Here is a 14222-nt window from a genome sequence, read left to right on the forward strand (position 1 = left end):
AGCTGTGTCCGCTCAAGGAAAACAGAGCTTGTAAGGTGTTTCAGAAGGATGAAGCTCAGAACTTCACGCAGGGCCAGCTCCAGACAGGCCTTCGTTTGCCTGCTTGTCAGATAGAGAAGAGGGATGGACAGGGTCCCTGGGGAATGCAGTGAGGTCGAACTCACGGCAGCAGTACTGCACTGATGCCACACAAATCACGCTGCTGGTGGGACTTCTGCTGCCTCCGTGTAGCACTGCCCGAACCTCCTAAGGTCCAGAAGTAACAACAAAATCATGACGAAACTGTTCCGCTTGTGAAAATCTGGGGAACGTACACAACACAGGAAACCACCTTCAGAACTAGCATTCCAGCTGCCCCACCAATGGTAGAAAGAGGAGGCCGAGAGGAAGGAGCCTTCCCTCCCAACCGTGATTGAACAAAGCTCACTACGCATGAGCCAAACTGCCCCAGTGAGCTGAGGAGCAACATCTGTGAACGGCTGGAGGATGGACCTTCTCAACTGGCCTTTTCTGAGGACGGGCTGCTTTTTTAACCAGAAAATTGTCCTGTTCTTGAATAATATGTAATCAATCTCTGTTTTCCTTTCTTTTTCCCTCTTTTTGCTTTAGTAGCTAATAAATCATTTTAAACAAATACTTTAGCAGGCATAGGAGGCTGTCATGTTCTGTCCTAGCTGGGCACCCAGGCAAGTACTCTGTTTACCAAAACCATTTCTGGTTGGAGCCACAACGCCCATCCCTGCACTCTTCAATGACTCACCGCGGCAAAACAGCTTTTAGATGGGAACATGCAAAATATTCACACGGATATGTCTCTCTCACACGCACGCACGCAGATGGCAGGAGTCGTGTTATGCCTCGTTCAGTTGGTTCACTTGTTTACCACACCATGATGACACTGGGAAACTGGAAGAAGGACCTGGAACCGGACCGTCCTTAACTGCCTCCTATCACAGCCCATGTGAACTGAAGTTCAGAAGGCGAGGACTGACCTCCCCTAAGAAAAGAAATGTTGGCTCACTCCTCTAAAGAGAGGTTGGGGAAACAGCTATTTTACAGTCTTGTGTTCCTAGTTATCAAGCTTCTCCTATTTTCTTTATACCAAAATGTGTCATCTTTGCATGACGCAGGAAGTAAGACAGGAAGTAAGGTAGAGGGTTGAAAAGCCTGACAACTCAGGGAAAAAAAAATTCGGTCTCTTCCCATGAAATTTTTCCTGCCGGCCTGACTGCCACTTACCTGTTCGCAGTGCTGTGTCACCTCCCCCTTTGGGAAAATAGTTGACATTTCAGTACCTCGAAGGACACAAAACCACAAGGAGAAAAACTGAGGGCTTCTCTAAGGCTGATCATTCACTCTATTCAAAGGGTTAGCCAGGGGGGTCCCTTAAAACGACAAGCTCACTGTATGCCTTTAAAGTGGAATTCAATTACAAAAATTAAGTCCGCACAGACAAGCTCACGCTTCCAGGAACGTGGCCACTGCATAGTAGGAGGTGGACCCATAACGTTATTTAGTTTTGGTTTATTTTGTGAGAGCTAAAATGCAAAAGAATAAACTCTAAAACAAAAGTTCTGTGGTCATCTTCTCATTTAGAAAAACCATAGTGGTTATTGCCAGCGAGCCTCTCCCACCCCAGGGCCTTTTCCCTGCTATGCCTTCAGCCTAAAACACTTTTGTTCCCAGATGTATGAATCACTGACCCTTCACTTCATCCGGGTCTCTGTCCAAATGCTCTCAGAGAATCTTCCCTGATCCTTCGAGCTAAAGTACTTTTCCCATCTCGCCTATCCCGAACGCTGATTTCTATTCATCCTGCTTACCCCCCTCAGCTTATCGAATCTCTTCAGCCATTAGCAGTTCCCTGACTAAAATATATGCTCCATGAAGACAGCATTTTTTTTCCTGTTTTGTTCACTAGTCTTATTTCTAGGATCTATAACAAAGTCTGGCACACATAGGTCAATAAATATTGACTGGACGAGTGAATGAAGGAACAAGCAAGCACATGAGTACTTGGCCGTGTCTCGTGTACATTCTGGAGAACCTTCAGAATCTTGTCCTGCCACACATCTGTGTCTATCTTCAAATGTGACGTTCTCATCATGTGAAGAGCTCTCTCCTTTGGCAAGTCTCTCCTAGATGTCAGTGGGGACTGAACAGGTTGTATAATCCCTCCAACCTCTGCTACGTGCCAAACAACACACATGAACAAACAGGGAATGGCTAAATGGTATAAGAAGAGTGAGGGTGAAAGCAAATGGCAAACGTGAGTCCACTCGGGGCCATGTTCTAAAGGATAAATCAGGGTAACCAGACTAGGATGAAGACGGGGCGTTTCGGGATAAGAAAACAAAAGACATGGAGGTATTAGAACAAGAGAAATGATGAAAGGATCAGGAAAGAAACGAGATAAAAGATAAGACAAAAAGAGGAAGAATAGTAAATGAAATTTGAGGTTCTTGAACGAATGAGAAGTCTTCTGTTAACAGTCTAGCCTCCCCGTTGCCTATAGCTCAGACAGACTATTCTGTGATGAGCCCCCCTAGCATACGAGGTGCTGCGGCCGCCACTGCCTGTCCGGGTTATAGCTGCCAGCAGCCCTCGTGGAAAGGCTGGAGGGTGGCCCCACCAAGGCTGCATGCAAGGGACAGAGACAGCTGCCAGTGCAGCCAGTCCTGAAACTGTCAGATGGAGATAAGCCTCACCTGGCAGATTCACCAGACTTTCACCACCATGAATTTGATGATAACCTTGGAAGAGTTTCATTTTCTGATTTGTGAGCAAAGAGAGACAAGAACTGATATAGAGAGTCATTTGAGCATTCAAGTTTCCCTGCAGTTCACTTCAGGCCTGGACACGTCCAGCCCGTCGTTTTATACCTGATTTTTTAAAGAAACCCTAAGCCAACTAGAAAAAAAGCCTATCATGTATCAGACATGATACCCCATGCTCTTGAAAATATTATCTCAATCAGACTGAATGATAGCCCTGGGAGGCCATTATACACATTCTTCATCTTACAGGTGAGCAGACGGAGGCTCTGAAGAGGTACCATGACTTTCCCAAGAACGTATACCTATGGAGTAAAGCTAAGCCTCAAGCTAAACATGTCTGACCTCCAAAGACCTGACTTACATCCGCTGATAGCCAGCTACCTGGGTGTAAGAAACTTATCTACGGACGGAGGTATTTATTTGGCCAAATGCGAACTCAAGCCATTATTTGAGAGAATGGATGAAAGTGTTCTTGTAATGGGAACACCATTTTAGTCCTCATAAAACTCCAGAACCTTGGTGTCTTATTTCCCGCAGCCTAATACCCCCTGTCTGCTAATGCGTCTTCAAGACCCAGGCCAAGTCCCAGGGCCTGAATCTACCCGTTGCCTTGTTCTTCAGTCAAAATATACAGGCCTAGGGGCACCTGGGTGGCTTAGTCAGTTAAGCGTCTGCCTTCGGCTCAGGTCATGATCCTGGAGCCCTGGGATCATGCACTCTCTCTCTCTAATAAATAAAATATTAATATACATATATATTTTTTTCCACAGGCCTAGACAATAGAATAATAGGCATCCATTTAAAACAATGTTCCTAAGGAGTCTTTAATGATGAGGAAAATGCTTTTGAAACAACGTAAGTGAAACAAAACAGATTCAAAATCTAGACGCCATAGGTCTTAAATAAGAATAAATAGGTATGCCATGATAGAGTAACCAGGAATGCACATGGGCACTTACTATAAGCAACTAGAGAATCAAGGAAAAGTGCGCAAACAGTGGTTTCTGAACACTGAACAACAGTCATCGTAGGACTATGATCTCTGGGGGAAAAAAAAGAAAGAAAAAGAAACATGGTAAGACCTTTTTTTGTCCTAGCTCTTGAGTGGAGGAACTTTACAGACCATAGACAGGAGAAGATTCCCAAGCAGGTTGGCAGTCTTGCTGGATTAAGATACAGAGATCTGAACTGAGAAGGCTGAGACAGCTGGACTTTGTGGGCGCAAAATTCCAGAGAAGACAGAGCTATACAGAGAAAGAGCTTTAGAAAACTCGTAAGAATCCCCTTGAGCTTGTTGTCAAATACTAAGGTATGTAATAATAGGGTGAAACCCCCCAAAGCCAAGAAAATAATGGCTAGGGATCTGTAAGCTGAATATTCTCCAAATCTGAAAGGGCTGAGAGAAATTTAAGTTCTGACCAGCCAGAGTAGTGACTCATCATTGATCACCATTCAGTATGGACCTACAAGAGCCATGCCCTGGTCATGGGGCTAAACTACATCCACGGTAAAGACTACCGCAGAATTGCCCAAAAAAAAACTGAAAACAAGCCTTGAAAGGAATAGGCAAGCAATATAACTCCCTGCCAGGACAAAGCCTGGCCCTTCTTAAAGGAAAAACACAAAACAAAAAACAAAGCTTCAATGTTACAGATTGAATTGTGTTTCACCCAAATTTATATGTTGAACCCCTAGCCTCCAATGTGACTATATTTGGAGATAAAGCCTTTTTAAAGGTAATTAAGGTTAAATGAGACCATAAGCCCTAATCCAATATCGCTAGTGTCTTTATAAGAAAAAGAGGAGACATCAGGGAAGCACGTACACAAAGGAAAGGCCATGTGACTCAACTGGAGAAAAATCAATCAAGTGAAACACATCCAGAAATGATGGAAGTGGCAGATAAGAATTTTAAAACATCTCTTATAAACATGATCAAAAAATAAAGAATAACATGAACATAAGTACAGATATTTAAAAGATGTGAGGAAAAGAATGAAATGAAACCTCAAAGCATGAGAAATAGATCAAAAATGAAAAATTTACCAAATGTAACTGTATTAGTCAGGGTTCTCCAGAGACACAGAATCAATAAGATACATACCAAGAGAGGGAGTTTCGGTTTTTTGTTTGTTTGAATTTTGGTTTTTGGTTTGGGTTTTTTTTTTTGTTGTTGTTGTTGTTTTGTTTTGTTTTTTGTATGCTCCACGCTGGGTGTGGAGCCCAACTCAGGGCTTGACTTCACCACACTGAGATCAAGACCTGAGCTGCGATCAAGAGCTGGATGCTTAACCGACTGAGCCACCCAGGTGCCCAGAGAGAGATTTATTTTAAAGAATTGCTTCAAATCAGTATGGAGGCCAGCAAGTCCAAAATCTGCAGGGCGGGCAGGCAGCCTGGAGACCCAAGGAGAGTCAATATTGCAACTCACGTATTGGGTTGTCTACTGGCAGAATTCTTTCTAGCTCAGGGGAGGTCAATCTTTGTTCTGTTAAGGTTTTTAACTGATGGGATGAGGCCCACCTTCATTATGGAGGACAATCTGTCCTTCTCAAACCTCATCACTTCTTCACCATTATATCAAGAAGACATAATCCTAAATGTATATATGTACCCAATAAGAAAGCTTCAAATTACATGAAGCTTCAAATAACCTAAACAGACCAACAGGAAAAATGGAAAAATCTAGAATTATGGTTAGAGATATTAACACTCCTCTCTCATTAATTAAAGTAGCAAAAAAAAAAAATCAGTAAGGATATAAGAAATGTGAGCAACACTTTGAACCAACTTGACCTAACTGACAGTTATAGAGACTTACCAACAACAACAACAAAATACGCATTGTTTCCAAGTGCTCATGGACATTTTACTGAGATAGGTCATCTTCTGGGCCATAAAATAAATTTCAATACGTTTAAAGGAATTGAAATCATGCAGGGTATGTTTTCTGACCACACTGAAGTTAAGTCAGTAATAAATAATAGAAAATGTCTGGAAAATCTTCAAATATTTAGAAATTAAACAAAGACACTTCTAAATAACTCATGGGCCAAAGAAGAAATTACCAAGGAAACTAGAAAATATTTTGAACTGAATGAAAAGAAAAACCAACATATCAAAACTGTAGGATATCGCTGAAGCCATGCTTGGAGAAGAATTCATCATTTTAAATATGTGTATAAGAAAAGAAGAGCAATTTGAAATCAAAGATCTCAACTTCTGCATTAAAAGCTAGAAAGGGAAATGATAAATCCAAAATAAGTGGAAGAAGTGAGATGAAGAATGAAAAGTAATGAAATAAAAAAGCAAACCAAAGAATAGAGAAAATCAATGACCCCAAAGTCTAGTTCTTTAAAAAGATACAAATAAATTAATTTTTTAAAAAGAATGCTCCAAAATGCTAACATGTGTTTTTCTTCATTAGATTACAATTGTTTAATTTTATTATTTATATTTCGTATTTTCTAAATATTTTTAATGAACACAAAATTGGATCCTAATCGGAAAATCAAGGCACTATTTTTTAAATTGCCACATCGTGTTAATTTCAGAAGCATTATACTGCCTCGCTCTCCAAGACAGTTGTCCTTCCTAAAGTCTGTTGAGTAAGTAATGTAACTATTTGAAAGACAGCACCTCCCACCCAAGTTTCCACCAAAAAGAAGAGAGCCCTACTCTTCTCCAGATGGCTCCAGCCCAGAATGAACACCTCTGTTTCCGACTACCACATACTTTCTCCTCCTGGAGAACCTGAAATCCAACCAGTCCATGTAACCCACCAGTCCTTTAAAGTAGAATTGATTTCCTACTCTGCCTTGTCCTTCTCCTCCCACCACCTAACTAAGTAAAGTCGGCTTCTTCCTCACCTACATAGGCCCCCCCTCACCTCGTACTCCCCGTACCCACTGCAGGTAAGACCTGCTGTCTCCCACCCTCTGCCTCAGAGCACTTGTTAAATTGCACTTGAGAGGAGGATGCCCCACCGTATGCAGCAACCCATCTTCATCAGCATCAGATGTGATTCTATGACCTAATTCCCATTTTGCAACTTGTATCTATTTCCAGTTGGTCAGAATCTTGAGAAAAGGAGAGGCCTTGCCTACCCTCCCTTTCAATATATTGCTGGATCCATAATCTGTTTCTATGAGATAACATAAGCCTTTTCCTGATGAAACCATTAACATGTGACACATGAACCCAACTGTATTACAAGTGCATGACATCACCTCACTGATGGGGCTAGGGAAGAGAGGAACAGATCTAAACAACCCTGGAAAACAAGGTTTTATCCAGATGCTGCAAAGTTGAAGACATAAAGACCTGTCAATAACACAATATTCTAGTTGGTAAATTTGTTCCTCCCAGGAGCACAGGTTAGGATGCCTACATATTTACTAGGATTGGACGATAAATATATTGCACATAATGACAGCCAGGTTTTTCATATCAAAGAAAGAAGAAATGAAAGAGAAATCTAAAATGAGCCTCCGAAAACTATAGAACACTTACAAAAGAAATTGAGGAAGACACAAAGAAATGGAAAAATATTCCATGCTCATGGGTTGGAAGAACAAATACTGTTAAAATGTCTATGCTACCCAAAGCAATCTACACATTCAATGCAATCCCTATCAAAATAGGGACAAAGCTGGAACAAACAATCCTAAAATTTCTATGGAACCACAAAGACCCCAAATAGCCAAAGTAATGTTGAAAAAGAAAACCAAAGCTGGAGGCATCACAATTCCGGACTTCAGGCTGTATTACAAAGCTGTCATCATCAAGACAGTAATGGCACTGGCACAAAAACAGACACGTAAATCAATGGAACAGAAAAGAGAATCCAGAAAAGGGCCTCAACTCTATGGTCAACTAATCTTTGACAAAGCAAGAAAGAATATCCAATGGAAAAAAACAGTCTTTTCAACAAATGGTGTTGGGAAAATTGGACAACCAAATGCAGAATAATGAAACTGGACCACTTTCTTACACCACACACAAAAATAAACTCAAAATGGATGAAAGACCTAAATGTGAGACAGGAATCCATCAAAATCCTAGAGGACAACATAGGCAGCAACCTCTTTGACCTCAGCCGCAGCAACTTCTTGACAGACACGTCTCCAAAGGCAAGGGAAACAAAAGCAAAAACGAAGTATTGGGACTTCATCAGGATAAAAAGCTTTTGCACAGCAAAGGAAACAATCAACAAAACTAAAAGGCAGCCTACAGAATGGGAGAATATATTTGCAAATGACATATCTGATAAAGGGTTAGTATCCAAAATCTATAAAGAACTTACCAAACTCAACACCCAAAGAACAAATAATCCAATCAAGAAATGGGCAGAAGACATGAAGAGACATTTCTCCAAAGAAATGGGCTAACAGACACGTGAAAAAATGCTCAACGTCACTTGGCATCAGGGAAATACAAATCAAAACCACAATGAGATACCACCTCACACCAGTCAGAATGGCTAAAATCAAGTCAGGAAACAACAGATGCTGGTGAGGATGTGGAGAAAGGGGAACCCTCCTACACTGTTGGTGGGAATAAAAACTGGTACAGCCACTCTGGACAAGAGTATGGAGGTTCCTCAAAAAGTTAAAAGTAGAACTACCCTATGACCCAGCAATTGCACTAGTAGGTATTTATCCAAAGGATACAAGCATAGTGATTCGAAGAGGCACCCATACCCCAATGTTTACAGCAGCAATGTCCACAACAGCCAAACTAAGGAAAGAGTCCAGATGTCCATAAACAGATGAATGGATAAAGATGTGGTATGTACACACACACACACACACACACACACACACACACACACACACACAGAGTGGAATATTACTCAGCCATCAAAAAGAGTGAAATCTTACAATTTGCAAAGACATGGACAGAACTAGGGTATTTTACTAATCAAAATATGTCAGTCAGAGAAAAACAAATACCATATGATTTCACTCATATGTGGACTTTTAAGAAACAAAACAGATGAACATAGACAAAGAGAAGGAAAAATGAAATAAGATAAAAACAGAAAGGGAGGAAAAACCATAAGAGACTCTTAACTACAGGAAACAAACTGAGGGTTGCTAGAGGGGAGGTGGGTGGAGGGATGGGGTAACTGGGTGATGGGCGTTAAGGAGGGCACATGATGTCATGAGCACTGGGTGTTATATGCAACTGATGAATCACTAAATTCTACCCCTGAAACTAATAATACACTATATGTTAACTAACCTGAATTTAAATTTTAAAAAATTACTAAAATATAAAAAATAATAAAATGAGCCCCGTGGCACTGGATTTGAGTCAGTGATATCAGTAGAAACACATGTTTTATTCAAACATCTATACAGATGGATACATAAATAAATCTAGATATGGACTCTTACAAGTGTATATGTGTGCATGCTGTATAATTTCCCGGCTCTTCCTACTGAGAAGGCCTAGGAGCAGTGACATCCCAACAGCCATGAATACAAATAATACCCAGATCTTGGTTTCTAAAGGCCATCTCCCAATAAAAAGAAATGATTGATTTTGGGTCTGGAATCTAAAGATCTCATAGTGCCAGAAAATAAGAAAGTACTTAAATAAAAAAAAGTAAAATAAGCTGGTCCTATGACAAATACTGCATGATTCCATTTATAGGAAGTATCTAAAACAGTCAAGTTCATAGAACCAAAGAATAGAATGGTGGTTGCCAAAGGTGAAGGGGGCAGGAAATGAGGACTTACTAATTATCAGGCATGAAGTGTCAGTCAAGACAAGATAAATAAGCCCTAGAGATCTGTTGTACAACCTTGGGCCCGTTGTCAACAATGATGTATTGTAGACTTTAAAAAAAATTGTTCAAAGGGTAGATCTCATGTTAAGTGTTCTTACTATAATTTAAAAAAATATAAAGCATGTCAAAGGACACAAGAACGTACCTGAAAGAGCTCCCAAAAGCCAAACTCGAAAAATATGAGCAACAAAATATTAACAAGAATATGGGACTTTCAACCAAAGAATAAAGATCCACTATTCCACACTGATTTAAGTAAATGAATAAGACAAGTCTTTTTATAGAAAAATTCCAGTACAAAAAAAAAAAAGTAGAAGGAAAGAGAGAAATAGAGAAACACTATGAGACTGCTACAGCTGACCTTCTCTGACGCATGCTGAAAGTAAGGGGTGCCACTTTAAGGAGAAACAGAGTATTTGCATAGTCTCGAAGTATGTTCCCTAAAATAGGTATTAGTTACCGTGGAGGTTTTAATATATCCACATATCCTCTGATACCTCTCCCTCCAGGAGATGCAGCTTCCTTTCCCTTACCTTGAGTGATGGCTGGACTTAGTGACTCACTTCTAAGGACAGAGTACAGAAAGGGAAGAACAGAAACTTTGCAGTGCAGGAACCGGGCAGACACTGCCTTCACTAAGTGATGAAAACGACTATCCCCAGGACTACATCCCACTGATCTGCTGTACCTGTGATAGGATGTAATGGGAGGTATCACCTCTGTGATATTCTTTCCCAATATCCATGACGTCGGCCGAAGTATGAGAAAATCGCAGGCAACGCCAAATTGAGAGACACTTTCCAGAATTCCTGACCAGCACTCATCAAAAGTGTCAAAGTCATCAACGACAGAGATGAAATGCAACAGGAATGTTCAAACTACATGGGGCGCCTGGGTGGCTCAGTCTGTTAAGCGTCCACCTCTTGATTTCAGCTCAGGTTATGATCTCAGGGTCCTGGGATCGAGCCCCCAGTCGGGCTCCCCGCTCAACGGGGAGTCTGCTTGTCCCTCTGCCTCTCCCTTGCTCAGCCTCTCTCTCTCAAATAAAGAAAATCTTTTTTAAAAAACAACGTTCCAACTGCAAATAAATGCAATAACAGATGAACGGCATTAACATGCTATTAAACCAAATAAACCAGAATCACATGAAAGTATAATTCCGTTATATAAAGCTCAAAAATGGGCAAAACTGATCTAAGGCATTAGAACTGAGAACAGTGGGTCTCCTGTGGTGGAGGAGGGAGAGAAAGGAAGGGCAGACGTTCACTGGAAGAGAACATGAGGGAGGTTTCTGGCTGATGAGATTATTCTGCGTTTTGATCTGAGAGTTGATTAGACCGATGTGTTGTTTGTGAATATTCATCAAGTGATACAGGATCTGTGTACTTTCTAAATGTATGTTATACATAACAATAAGTTTCCAGGGAGGGGAGGGAGCCACATACACGCCTCCAAAAGGAGGACTGTGGGGGAGGAAACACGTCAACAAGAGAGATGTGAGCACCCTCCCAGATACCCTTTCCTAATCAAATGGCAGCCCAGAGGCTGTGTGTGGAGCCAGTCAGTGGCAACAAACTGGTAGAAAATAGAAATTCCCAATCACCCCGGATGCAGATCTCTGGCTAGGCATAGCTCCTTTTACACTTGAGTCCTTGGCTCAGTTCCCATCAACATTCTCATTTCTCTCGCTCCCTTTCCCTCTCTAGCTCTATAACACCAGAACAGAATTGGAGGGAGACTGCTCTCGCTGGACTCCCTCCACCCTGAACTGTGTCTCCTAACCGCCTCACCAAGTCAGGCTGCCAAGGTATCACAAGAAGCTTCGTGGGGAAAGGCAGCATGAGGGAGGTCATCTCTAAAGGCTGGAGAACATGGAGGCTGGCCACCAATGTGTCCACTCGAGCCCTTCCTGGGATGAACAAATGTGAGGACATTGGGAAAACACAAAGTTCTTTTTGTCAGCAAGAAACTTGAAGCTCCATCCTTCACCTTGCTATCAATCAAAGTATCTTGGTGATTTCATCTCTAGATAAATATTCACCCTAGTGACACTCGTGTCTTGTCTCCGACCATAAAGTCAAGATTTAAGAACCATGTGATGCAGGAAGCTTGGGGATTAATTAGGATTGTCTAGAATTTGTCCTTAGATCACCAGCTAAGTTCTGATTTAATGCCAAGTTTTTTCACGTTGGGGGGACACTCAGAACCATGTGACTCGTCTGTAGTAAACTTGAGTTGACCCTCTGTGCCTCCCTTAGACCATCTGTCTTTAAAATGTCCCCTGCACCGTCTGGCCTCCATGGCATTTCATGAGTCAGAATGTCCAAAGGACTGAGCTACTTTCCAAATTACCAACATGCTGGTGACCATGTCAAATCTTCACTTAGCACTGACTGACATAGCTGCCTGGCCATTCTTTATATCCTTCCAGATCATGCTCAGGATTCACCTTCCCTATCACCCCTTCCCTCACCATGCCCTGACTCAGCACTCGAGACACCCTTCCCACAGCACCTGTGCCCCTGTACATAGTTCTGCCATTGCAGGGCTCACATGGTGGTATAATTCCTTTCGTGGCTTTCTCCCCTACCAGACCTTGACCTTTACCAGGGTGGGGACAGTAACTTCTGAATCATGTTATCCACAGCTCCCTACACAGTGCTTAGTATCTTTATTGCTTTTTCTGATAACACATGTAATACAAGGTAATAAATTCAAGTAACAAAATAAAATTCAAATGCCACAGACATCAAGTGTAGATAATGAAATTGCTCCCAGAATCTTCTGTCATAAGAAAACCACTGCAAGTTTGGTGTATATTCTGTCAACAATTAGTGTATAAAAAAATAGATGAATTATTAACATCATAATTTTTCCTAAAGATGAAATCACTGCCTACGTGCTTTTTTGCAACTTGCTTTCATCGCGAAACAGCCTAACACAGAGGCACACTTCCTTCAATAAGCACGTGGCTCTACACTGTTCATTTTAATAGCTGCGTAATGTTCCACTGTGGGGAGACACCTGTCATTTATTTACCCACTCCCCTACGGAAGGACTTTTGCAATATATTCACTTGCCTTGCTATACAAAGAGTACCACCATGCACCTTTTTTATGCATATCTTCTTATGTCCAAAAGGAGTCTTTTTCCAGAATAGCTTCTAGAAGTTGAAATGCTGAGTCCTTACCACCTTTGTCTCCCTCTGCGGAGAACCAGTGTGGTGTCCATAACCACCAGTGTCTCAGAAGTGATTGTTGACTGACCAAACAATGGGAGTCGATAAAAGAAATGGTCCTAAGAAGACAAGTTCTATTTCTTGGGTAAATAGCTTTAGCAAACTGGCCCCTTACGTAAGGATTCTTATAATACACTCTTCCCCTGTAGGCTGAAGGCAAAGTTCGTGTCTAATTTGGTTTGGTTCAATTCACCAAATTTTTTTTTATTATGTTATGTTAGTCACCACACAGTACTTCATTAGTTCCCTATGTAGTGTTCCATGATTCATCGTTTGCTCACAACACCCAGTGCTCCTTGCAATACTTGCCCTCCTTAATACCCATCATGGGGCTAGCCCATCCTCCTGCCCACCCCCTGCCCTCTGAAACCCTCAGTTTGTGTCCCAAATATTTTCTGATCCTACCCTAAGCTAGAAGCAGGGGATGAAATTATCAGCAGTAATTTCTGGTAAAAAGTTGATGGCTCCTGATGAAACAGGGAACATCCTTTATTAGTTAATTTCCCTTTTGCCTCCTCTGCCAGGAAGTTCCACACTCAGCGATGATAAGAACTCTCTTTAGCTTTGGGTTTCTGCTATTTGCCGTCACCCTTCTTAGAATTCCATTCCATTGCTTGTTACATTTATTTTTTTTTACCTGTAATTCTAAAGTTCTATTCCAGATGCATTTTGTTGCAAACTACCTCAAATTGATGTTAAGGGTAATTACAGTAACTAAGTTCTTTACAAGGAATTTACATGTGTTATTTTATTTAATCCTTATTTTTTTTAAGTTGTAATGAAGATAGAACAAGGATAATCACTGTTATCTCAAAGTTTTGGTAAACTGAGGATCAGAAAGATTAAGTGATTCACTCAAGACAACACAGCCAGGAAAACACAGATTTGAGAATCTAAGTGGGGTCTCAGGATTTTATCACGGAAAATAATTAATGAAAACTAAAGTGAACTATGCACTGAGTCATATGAACACCTATCTTCTTCCTTCCCCTTTACAGTTAAATATACTCACTCTCTCTCACCCAGACGTCTACATTCTCAAAGTAAACAAAAAAAGTGCTTGAGGGAGGGGCAGGGGAAGCAGACTCTTACCTCAGTGAGGGGTGTGTCAAGATTAACACAGCCACCCAACCAGCACCACCACACGTGTCACTGTCTTCAACCTTCATTTCTCACTTTGCACCAAGACACAATTATTCCTCTAATGTCTATTATGATTCCTGCGCAATTCTTCCAGAATCTTCCAGAAACGTTAAATTACATGATAGAAGGAGTGAGGAAGAAGGGAGGTTGGGTGAGGAGAATATATGTAGAGAAGAGGGTGGGGGAAGAGAGAGAGAGAGACAAGAGCAAGAGAAACATTAACTGTTGAATAGATTAAGCCAATGAAAGATCCTTTCCAGTGTCAAAC

This window comes from Ursus americanus, chromosome 6 (genome assembly GCF_024610735.1).
Source record: "Ursus americanus isolate L20-20 chromosome 6, mUrsAme1.1.p, whole genome shotgun sequence".
NCBI lineage: Eukaryota > Metazoa > Chordata > Mammalia > Carnivora > Ursidae > Ursus > Ursus americanus.